This window comes from Thalassophryne amazonica, chromosome 3 (genome assembly GCF_902500255.1).
Source record: "Thalassophryne amazonica chromosome 3, fThaAma1.1, whole genome shotgun sequence".
Lineage (NCBI taxonomy): Eukaryota > Metazoa > Chordata > Actinopteri > Batrachoidiformes > Batrachoididae > Thalassophryne > Thalassophryne amazonica.
The window spans coordinates 45,966,942-45,978,592 of record NC_047105.1 but is presented as its reverse complement, the minus strand read 5'-3'; the positions used below and the strand labels follow the sequence as shown (position 1 = coordinate 45,978,592).

General features: G+C 40.7%; 1 long non-coding RNA gene across 1 annotated transcript; it reads right to left on the bottom strand.

Moving 5' to 3' along the window:
- Positions 1–225: 225 nt before the first annotated feature.
- Positions 226–3,825, bottom strand: LOC117507900. The gene is made up of 3 exons (XR_004559872.1): positions 3,814–3,825; positions 2,985–2,988; positions 226–295 (listed from the first exon to the last, which is right to left on the bottom strand). It is a non-coding gene; the product is annotated as an uncharacterized LOC117507900 (long non-coding RNA).
- Positions 3,826–11,651: the final 7,826 nt, after the last annotated feature.

Here is an 11,651-nt window from a genome sequence, read left to right as displayed (position 1 = left end):
CCACGTAATGTTATGACCTGGGCACAGTGTTAAACTGCACTTGCAACTGTAGCTGGTTCTTCTCATTGCAGAGACCTCCTTTTGTGATATGGTGGCAAGATTTACCCTAAATTTACTGTAAACGTGTTAAGATCTCCACACAGAAAAGAAGTTCTTGTTTGTGTATTTCGTGTGAATAATTCTTCTTCTGCCTTCCACTGGAAAGACTGGCATCCTGTCTCATTCGCTTGATGCTATGGAATCCTGAGATAAGCACCGGTACCAACGGGCATCAGGGCCTATATAGGACTTACTTCTTCTTCTTCTTCAATTGGAGGACAACTCATGTTATGAAGGAGATGGTGAAAAGCCATCTAAATCGCCATCCTTCAATAATACAAAACCGCAGGAGCGCACACAGGGTTTTGCTTCTGGAGGATGGCGAGTGGAGTGGTGTTGAGGGGGCCTTTGTGTGGAGCACCTGGAAGATCTGATCCTGAGCAAGGATGACCAGAATCCTTGAGTAAAGAATGGTGTTATTAGTAATTTAATCTGTTGCCAGCGCCTCCTCTGTCTCTTCCTTGTACTCTTAGTCTCAATATTAGGATTGAGCAAAAAGCCTGCACCTGCATTTATGTCTTGTGAGTTTCTCTCATTTTGATTACAGGAAGTAAGACGCATGGAGCAGCAGCGGTCAAGCTTTGATCCAGATGGACCCAATTGAGAGCGTGAGTAAGACCAAAGAGTAACAGCTCAACAAAGGACGCTCAGTCCTCCAGGTCTGACCAACTGTGTTCTATGAAAAAAAAGGAAATGGTCTGTTTTCATCTCCCATAAGTCAACTTCAGCACATTCTTCACTAAGAAACTCTTGTTGATTTCACACAGCCTCACGCACATTTCAGCCTAAATTTCACAGCTGAAGAAATGTTGTGTACATTAAGTCTACATTCACTCAAGTTACCACAGCAAGAGATGCTTTTTCTTCTGATGTTGCTAAAACTTTTAGGAAAATTATGAATGACACTGAAAATTTATCAATAAATATAAATGAAAAAAATATCTGAACTCATTTAACATTTTAAAAACATACTCACTTAATTCTGACATGCACTGACATTGTTAAGAGGATACATGCAAATGATCAACAATGGTTTGGTTTGAGCTGACAGCATTAAAAAATAAAAGAAGAGACAAAAACATAGTGAAACAAAAATTCATCAAAATTTGCATGTGTATGAATGTGTTGGACAGCATTGTATGTGAAATGTTGATATACTGTATTTTCTTACTAATTGAGGCACTGATGCATTTCCTTCTCAATTTTTAAATGAGCTCTAAATGGCATTTTAAACATTATAGTAGGGAGGGGTGTTACTTCAAAAAACTTGGAAATCTATAAATGTTTGCATGGAATATGGAAATATACACGGAATAAACCATAGCAGGATAAATTTTGGGTCATTTGGTTCCAAAAACCCATAGGGACAGAGCCAGTGAAGATATCGGGTTCAAAAAATCGCCAAAAATATCGACGAAAATGTTATATCTTGAGAACCACTGCACATAGAGATTTGAAATTTGGCTCCAAATATTGCTTGACCCGAAGTTTATATTCAACTTCTATAGTAACAATAAGCCTATCTGGTGTTTTTTAAGAGTAATTGACAAAAAAACCTAATTCCAGTACATATGTTACGATCAATTGTAACAAACAAAATCTATGTAGTTTTTATTTCAGGCAGGGGCGTAGGTTTGCATATGGACCATAGGGACAAGTCACAACCAATATTTTGGGATGGCAAAATAGTCCCTACCAATATTTAGCATTTTTGTTTATATAACAAAATCATTCACTATTTTTTTGCGAACTCGATACTATAATTTTAGTCGTCATGTTTTGTGTTTTCGACGTGCCAGAGTGACAGGGTTACCCATGTTGCAATTTCATTAGCTCACGTTCTTCTCACATGGACGTAAACAAAGCGCATCTCGTGGCAGGCAGTGCTTAATTTGTAAAGTGGGAGGTCCCAGAGCAGAGAGGATGGGTGGCTCCGGTGCAGTGTTGCCAGATGTACGATAATTATCGTATTTGTACGATAGTTGTGCCCTCTGTACGATCTACGATCAATAATGGGAAAAAATCCAATATGTACGATAATTTCAGTTGGTTGGCCAAACACACATCTCTCTCTGACACCCAAGAATCATTTTGCAGGCGTTGCACTCAGTCGGCATCAAAGACACACCACACACAGGGCTGCTGCTGGCTTTGGCCGCCCGGGACAACGTCATTTGAAAGCCCGCCCCCTCTCATACAGAGTAATGAGTTCCATCCAATCTGTGCCGTGACAGGAAGATTCCCCAACCATCTTTTTTTTCGAAACTTTATTTCAACAAATGCAATAACAAATGAACAAAACACAAGAGCAAAGAGATATACAAGAAAAATAAAAAAAGTTCAAGTTCCTTATGGAGGTGTCAACATTTTTTCTGTGTTCAACAAAATCTGCACAAGTGGCCATGGCATCGGATGATGATGACAGCGACCTCGAGGTTGAATTCGACTCTTTCTAGTCTGGTAATTAACACGTTTGTGTCCCTTCACAGAAAAAAAAAATGTTTCTAGTCTGGTAGTGCATTTGCGTTGTTTTTGTGCCATAGTTTCCCCATTACTATAATTACTGTTTAAAATGTGACATAAAATTCTTTGTAAATTAAAAAAAAAAAAAAACGCTAAAATAGCTACGTTGTATGCGTTTTGTTTGTGTACGATAATTTCTCCCAAAATACGATCATTTTGAGGTTTTGGTACGATAGTTTCATATTTCATATCTGGCAACACTGCTCCGGTGCAGAAAAACAAGAAGGGCGGGGGCTTGCGAACAATGCTGTGCACCACACTTAAAATAAACTGCACACCCACACACACCTTCACAAATGACACTAACACCCTGCCTTTTCCTCAAAAATTACTACATTTATGTTTGCTGTCTGTCTCTGTACTTTTCTGTCACTTTTGCGCTCTTTTTCATACTTTCCCTTGTTTCAAAAGTCACCGAACACACTGTTGGAAAGAACGGGTTCTTGGCTTGCTGTCAAATTTTTCAGAGTGAGGGCTTATATGAGAACTTACGGTAATGAGAATCAGCGGCGCACTAGTTTTTTTGTTTTTTTGTTTTTTTTTCAGCGGCGCACTAGTGTGAAACTTCCGTGTTTTTCCTTTGCGTTATGACATCACAGGCTTACGTTTACCGTAATACACCATATATATCATTGGAAATCTTTTTTTTTTTTTTTTTTTGGCAAATTAGGTTGCCAGATACCTACAACTGCATTATTGATGAAGAGAATAGATTATACATCTTGGTTGCAAAAACTTTTTTTTTTGTTAGCTCCACAAGTATTTTTTTTGTTGTCTTGTTCTCTCAGGTGTAGGCCTATAGAATAGATTAGTGATTTTGGGTGCAATTTTGTTATTTAAGCTATTTGTTTGTTTGCCTACACACTTAATAATGTAAATAAAGTGTTAAATTATTCAGCATTATGTCGTCATATGTTATGTATTATGCTGTACTTGTGCGTCTAATGGTATGAGTGGGTTAGGGGGTGGTGGTGGTGGGCAGGGGGGCCGGGGGGGTATTGTCCCTACCAAAGCTGAGACCAAACCTACGCCCTTGATTTCAGGAACATCAGTTGAGTATAATCATCACATGTAAATGGCCACAATGAACTAATTATAAGCAACAGAGTGGTTTTCTACATCAACAGCACATATAAGACACACGCGTTACTTGAAATTTTCAAACGCTCCGTCCATATGGGGTTTTGGAACCAAATGACCCAAAATTTATCCTGCTATGGTTTATTCTGTGTATATTTCCACATTCCATGCAAACATTTATAGATTTCCAAATTTTTTTAAATAACACCCCTCCCTAATTATAGCAGCTAAAAGCTAGTTTCTATGTGAAGATTTACTGGTGTAATGTCATCTTGCTCAGAGGATGTAACAACACTCCCTCTGTGTGTGTTTGAATTTGAGCTTTTCTGCTTGTTTACACTGTTGTACCGGACACCCTGTGAACCTGCTGTTACTCCCCACATTCATAAATGAATAGCAGGAATCACCACATAGTTGTGCATTCAAGATGGCAGACGGCAGCATGTTTCCAGAGACTCCTCCAGGAAATGAGAAAGGGTAAAAAGACCTCTGGTCAAGAACAAGGTTGAACAAGCATCAGCATATCTATGGCTTAAAAAGCAGGCAACCTGTTCAGAAGCTCCAATTAATGATCCTTCTATTCAGTGCAGAGGAGCATAGGTTGAGAAGGATTGGCTGAAGGTATTTTTGTCCTGAGACACTAGTGTAAGTGTGATATCTCATGGCAGGACCACAATTACAGCAAGTTAAATTTCCTACATCTGTATGGCTAAGGGCCCCTTCATGCATAGTGCGAATTTGGTCGATTTGTGCATAAAGTGAGCATGAAGCAGGAATTGTCGTTCGTTTCACATGGGTTTTTAATTGAACAGTATTTTTTATTCTCACCACCAGAGGGCGTCAATGCACCCACAATATATATATATATATATATATATATATATATATATATATATATATATATATATATATATATATATATATATATATATATATATATATATATATATATATATATAATATAAATGCAACACTTTTGGTTTTGCTCCCATTTTGTATGAGATGAACTCAAAGATCTAAAACTTTTTCCACATACACAATATCATCATTTCCCTCAAATATTGTTCACAAACCAGTCTAAATCTGTGATAGTGAGCACTTCTCCTTTGCTGAGATAATCCATCCCACCTCACAGGTGTGCCATACCAAGATGCTGATTAGACACCATGATTAGTGCACAGGTGTGCCTTAGACTGTCCACAATAAAAGGCCACTCTGAAAGGTGCAGTTTTGTTTCATTGGGGGGGGGGGGATACCAGTCAGTATCTGGTGTGACCACCATTTGCCTCATGCAGTGCAACACATCTCCTTCGCATAGAGTTGATCAGGTTGTCAATTGTGGCCTGTGGAATGTTGGTTCACTCCTCTTCAATGGCTGTGCGAAGTTGCGATGAAATGGTGATATTGTGTATGTGGAAAAAGTTTTAGATCTTTGAGTTCATCTCATACAAAATGGGAGCAAAACCAAAAGTGTTGCGTTTATATTTTTGTTGAGTGTATATATATATATATATGTATGTATGCATGTGCGCGCTCACTGCAGCCCATAGACAGGCTGCCCCCAGGTTCAAATGGACCGTCAGATCATAACATGCAGCAAGTGATCTGACTTTCACATTACCTCTGTGAGCTCTGTTCCAAATGACACGGTGTCAGTCCTGCCACGCACCATCCACAAGACACGCATGTCAGGCAGGGCACGCACGCGAGGCTGGCTGGATGCTGCCAGCAGATGTGGACATGATCAGAGCATACTGCTTCTTATTCACGTCAGAATAAGACCACAGGTCATCTACAGAGGAACAGACGGATCATATTTGTGTTGCCCGCTTGATAAATGTGGTGTTTTATATGGTGTGTGGTTTTAATTTTTTTAAATACGTCCATGTCCTTTCTGATATCAGCCAGGTTCCTGCAGCTTTCATAGGACACTGACAGTAGCTCAGTGGTAAAGTTTCTTACTGGAAATCAGAGCTTTTGGAAGGCGCTGGTTCGATTCCCGTAGGTGGCATGTAATTTTTTTTTATTTTTATTATTTTCACAGCAGCTACGCGATATGGTTATACATCGCGCAGCTGTGAAGGGGCCCTAAATCTTGCATCTGGATCTAAATTGCTGTGTACTGTGGACATACCTTGGTCTCTTGGAAGTACTGTAAATGGTTGCTTAATGGACATATGTAATGTTCAGCTGGAGTGGAGTGACCTCCCAGATGACTTAACTGTATGTGAATGACGGTGAACCTGAAAGGAGGTGTTTGCTGACTGTATAAAATGTTAGACCAAGCAGAAACGTACTTGCTTAAGCATGATGGATCTGGTCTAAGATTGCAATGAACATCAACAGACTGACTTAATCGTGTATCCTGTTTATGCTGGCATCGGGCCTGCATCTTGTTGAATATTCAGTTATCCCATCTGTTAAAGATTTTGTATATATGTTATCACTGTTAAACGTTTGTACATTTGTCTTCTTTCTCATGAGAACGGTGTTGTGCTGTTTTGCACTTCACCCTGAGAATGTATGTGTTATTCAACCTTGTTTAGCTTTGTCTTCTTTCTCATGAGAACGGTGTTGTGCTGTTTTGCACTTCACCCTGAGAACGTACGTGTTATTCAACCTTGTTTTAGCTTTGTCTTCTTCCTCATGAGAACGGAGATGTGCTGTTTTGCACCTGTCTTAATGCAATCCTGAGAATTCAATTTTGTTTTAGCACTCTGGGGTCAATCTGAGCTGGGAATGAAGGACTGGATGTACTTATTGTTATAACATAACTTTGTTTTCGCAGCCTCTAACGACTGGGAGCAAGAGAACGTTTTGACTATTGTGATGTGGTGTTTAGTGTGAAGGAGTGTGGAAGACAGGACACTTCAGGCAGATGCAGAACAGCTGATACCTGCAACAGACGAACGAGATGTGCTGACCTGAAGTGTTCTTCCTTACAGCTGCACTTGACGTATGCGTTTATGTTATGGGAAGAAACTTGTCTTGCGTCATTACCCCCACCCTTAGGACAAGTTTCTTGTTTATGTGATGAGGGCGTCTCTTAATAAAAAGAGCGGAAAAGCAGGCCAGACTTTAGTGTAGCCTTGGTGTACAGCCTGGCCGCACTCCGCGCGTAATATTTGATTTTCTGTCTCACTGGTGTTTCTTGACTCTGTTTGTCTTGTTAAAGGTTTTAAAAAATGTTTGGAGGAGAAAATACCCAACATTGACTGGGGGCTCGTCCGGGAGTTGAACCCGGGACCTCTCGCATGGCAGGCGAGAATTCTACCACTGAACCACCAGGGAGGGCCACCACGTGGTCCCCTGATTTGTTGGAACTGTGGAAGAGAGGGACATATGTATAGAAATTGTCCGAATCCACCTACTGAGGGAGCAGCAGGAGGAATTCCACAACGGAATAATCCTCCTCAGCCACAGTATCCACAATGACTAGAATCCATAATCCATGATTCCACATCATATAGGCAGTCTGATTGCGATATGGATCTGTGTGCCTTGCTGGGAAATCCGGTACCAAAACCAGAAGTGACTTTGTTGGTAAATGGACGACCAGTGACATTCCTTTGTGATACAGGAGCATGTAGAACCACATGTAATGACAACATACCTGTCCATCAATTAAGCAACGAACTCTTTAGGGTTCGCTCTGCAAATGGACAAACATCAGACGTCCCTATCACCAAACCCATAACGTTGACAGATCCATTTGGCCTGACGTGTACTATGTCAGTGTTAAGCATGCCACAATGTCCAGTTAACCTCCTAGGACGAGACGGATTGACTGCATTGGGCTTGTCCATAATTGTGGAACAAGGGAAATTAGTTGTTGAACGCACAGGAGGCGTTAACATAGTAAGAGAAGAAAGCGCTGACCCCACATTCCACTATTACTATACATTTGACATCTCAGAAGAAGATGCTGCAGGACGGGGTAAAGATGTCGTCTTGCAAGCGACAGCCCTACTAAAAAATCCTGAACAACAGATGTCACCACCTGACCTGCATGTCACAATGTGGCATAAAGATCCTCCAGGTCCGGATGGTGACTATGAAACTAAATTGAAAAATGTTTCACCTGTGAAACTGACAATGACCGATTTGATTCATGATGGCAACTCAATAGCCGTCATAACAGTAACAGGCGCCACTGAAGATGTATCAAAATTGAAATTCACAGGTATGCCATTACATATGTCACTTTGTAAGCCATATTTGACAGAATGGCAAGAATTGGGACTGACAGTCATAACAGCTTTGTCAGCCTCTGATTGGAGCAGAGTTGGACCACGAACGGAGTTCAGTCCATCAACTAAATTGTATAAAGTGCCAGTTAATGTCTCATTGGTGCTGACAGCTGGAACACACATTGATGTGTCCACTTCACAATCCTGAGTGTTTCAGTTGAGTCCTGAAGAAGATGATCTTCTCTCTTCAGTACCGTCAGGATTGTGGACAACAGGTCCTTCAGACGTAGGACTGATTAAAAATGCACAACCTGTAGTTATAAGGCCAAAAACAGAATACAGACCATGTGTAAGACAGTATCCATTGAAACCTGATGCAATTGAAGGAATCAGGCCAGTAATAGAGGATTTATTAACAGCAGGAGTAATAGTGCCATGTCCAGATTCACCATGTAACACACCCATATTTCCTGTGAAAAAGGCTCCGCCCTCAGTGGGGTGGAGAATGATTCAAGATCTGCAGGCAGTAAATGCTGCTGTGATTAAAAGAGCACCATGTGTCCCAGATCCACACACCTTGTTAAATTCGCTGAGACCAAATTCTAATAGTTTCTCAGTAATTGACATAAGTAATGCATTTTTCTCTGTGCCAGTACACCCAGATAGTCAATTCTGGTTTGCTTTTACCTTTAAAGGACAACGATATACATTCACCAGATTACCGCAGGGTTACGCAGAGAGTCCAACTATTTATTCTCAAGTCATGTCAGCATGTTTAGCCAATTTCGTTCCACCGGCAGATAGCCAACTATTAGTGTATGTTGATGACATTTTGATTGCCTCTGACACACGAGAAAACTGCATAACTGACACAGTAGCATTATTATGTTTCTTATTTGACAATGGCCACAGAGTGAGTAGAAACAAAGTTCAGTTGTGTAGGGATAAAGTAAAATATTTAGGACATGAGTTATCAGCCACAGGGCGCACGATCCTGTCTGATAGGAAGGAAGCAATTTTGCACGCTCCAAAACCACAAACCAAAAAGCAGATGATGTCATTTCTTGGATTAACAAATTACTGCAGGGCATGGATTCCTTGCTATGCAGAGTTGACTAGTCCACTTTCTGATTTGATGTACAAAGATGATATTTCAATGTCAACCGTGTTGGAATGGAACAAAGATGCTGAGGAAGCCTTTGTAAAAGTAAAACAAACATTAGTGTCATCCACAGTTTTGGCACTACCAGATTATAGTAAACCATTTACTCAAACAGTTGATTGTAAGAATAAGTTCATGACTAGTGTTTTGGTTCAAGTGTATGGCTCAAAATTGAGGCCAGTTGCCTACTACTCATCTAAATTGGATGCAGTAGCAAGTGCTTTACCACCATGCGTACAGGCTGTTGTTGCGGCCTCTATGGCTGTTCAAAGTAGCAGTAATGTTGTTCTATTCCATCAGTTGACATTGAAAGTTCCACATGCAGTCTCTGCACTTTTGTTGCAGACAAACATGAGCCTTTTGTCCCCAGCAAGACATCTTTCGTGCATGTCCTTGCTATTATCACAGCCACACCTTACGATAGAGCGCTGTACAACATTGAATCCCTCCACATTGATACCTTTACCTGAGGATGGTGAGCCGCACAATTGTCTTGATGTAGCAACAGTTTGTACAAAAGCACGCCCAGACCTCCGGGACACACCCATCCCAAACAGTACAATCGTGTATGTGGATGGTTCTTCCACCAAAAATGCTTATGGACAAACACAATCTGGATATGCTGTCGTCACAAATTCAGAAGTATTAGATTCTGCTTCGTTGCCATCGTCATTTTCAGCACAAGCAGCTGAATTAGTTGCTTTAACTGCAGCTTGCTATCTGTTTCAAGGTACGGCCGTATCAATTTATACAGACAGCCAGTACGCTTTCAGCACAGTGCATGTGTTTGCAAAACTGTGGGAAGAGCGTGGAATGGTGACATCATCTGGAAAGCCAGTGACTCACGCCACTCTCCTAACTGCCCTACTGCAAGCTGTGAAGTTGCCTCAACAAATTGCTATATGCAAATGTGCGGCTCACACTAAAGGCTCTGACAGTGTTTCAAAAGGAAATGATTTTGCTGACAGAGTAGCAAAAGAGGCAGCAGCAGCTTCTTCTATTTTTGTTGTACAGGAAACAACTCCAGATTTGTATATAGGTCGTACACTGCTTGCTGATATGCAACAGCAGGCAACAGACAGAGAAAAACAAATGTGGATAGCTAAAGGCGCTACGTATGCAAATGACTTGTACGTATGACCACAAAAGAAACCCATATTGCCAAAAAATATGTTTAAATGGGCAGCTATTATGAGCCATGGCGTGACGCATGTCTCATCAGGGGGTATGATATCGCAATTGCAATCTATTTTTTGTCTTTATGGGTTCGATGCATATGCAAAAACAGCATTGTAGAGCATGCATGATATGTGCAAAACACAACTCACAAGGCAATTTGAGACCCCAAAGAGGTAAATTTCCAACACCACAATATCCCTTTCAAGTGATTCATATGGATTATATACAGCTGAGTAAACATGAAGGGAAGGAATTTTGTTTAGTCATAATTGATGCCTTCTCAAAATGGGTAGAATTGTTCCCTACAAAACATGCAGATTCACTTACAGTGGCTAAAGCATTATGCAAAGACATCATCCCACGATTTGGAATACCAGAAACAGTCTATTCAGATAACGGAGCGCATTTTGTTAATGCAATAGTGCAATACGTAGGAGAAGCACTACAGGTTAATCTCAAAAATCATTGTGCTTATCATCCACAAAGCGCCGGATTAGTGGAAAGGATGAATGGAACAGTAAAAAACAGACTTAGAAAGACAATGGAGGAAACAGGCAGACCATGGACACATTGTGTAGATTTGGTAAAAATGTATATAAACATAACTAGTACCATGGGGTTGACACCGTATGAAACATTGTTTGGCAGAAAATATCGATTGCCATATTATGGACAAATTTGGGATGTACCTGAGGAAGCCAATTTGGCGGATTACATGAGAAAAATGTTAGAAGGACAACGAGGGAGAGTTCCAAACACTGATGATCCCATTTCTCCACAGGAGGACCCTAAAGTGGTACCTGGAGACTGGGTGTTGATAAGAAGCATCAAGAGAAAACACTGGCATTCACCTAAATGGGAAGGGCCCTATCAAGTACTACTCACAACACCCACAGCTTTGAAAATTGGGGAAAGAAGTACATGGATTCATTTAACTCACTGTAAGAAAGTCATTTCTGCAGACACAGACAAACAGTAAGAACAGTAGGACAAGACTAGTAATAGTGTGTGAGCTTGGTGTTAAGATCCAGGTTAGACACGAAAGCTAGCAGAAGACATTAAGAAGCCACTGTTCTGAACATAGGTGTGCTGTAGTGTGCAGAAATGGCGAAAGAAAAAGATAAAAAGAAAGGGGGTTTCTGGACCCCACGGACAGTCCTTGTTATGCTACTTTTCTTTTTTGAATTGGTATTATTATTAAAAGCCATGAGCACGGGACATGATAATACGGATCACATCCACAGATTGCAGAGACCAAAAAGAAGTAACAAAGACCCCAGTCCGATAATCAATGCCACAGTACATAGCTGTGATGGGAATAATGCATACCGATTTGGTGTACAGGCCTGCATTCCTAGAAATACTTCTGTGATCATCTCTGTACCATATAGTGCTCTTATCCATGGAATGCCGGATGG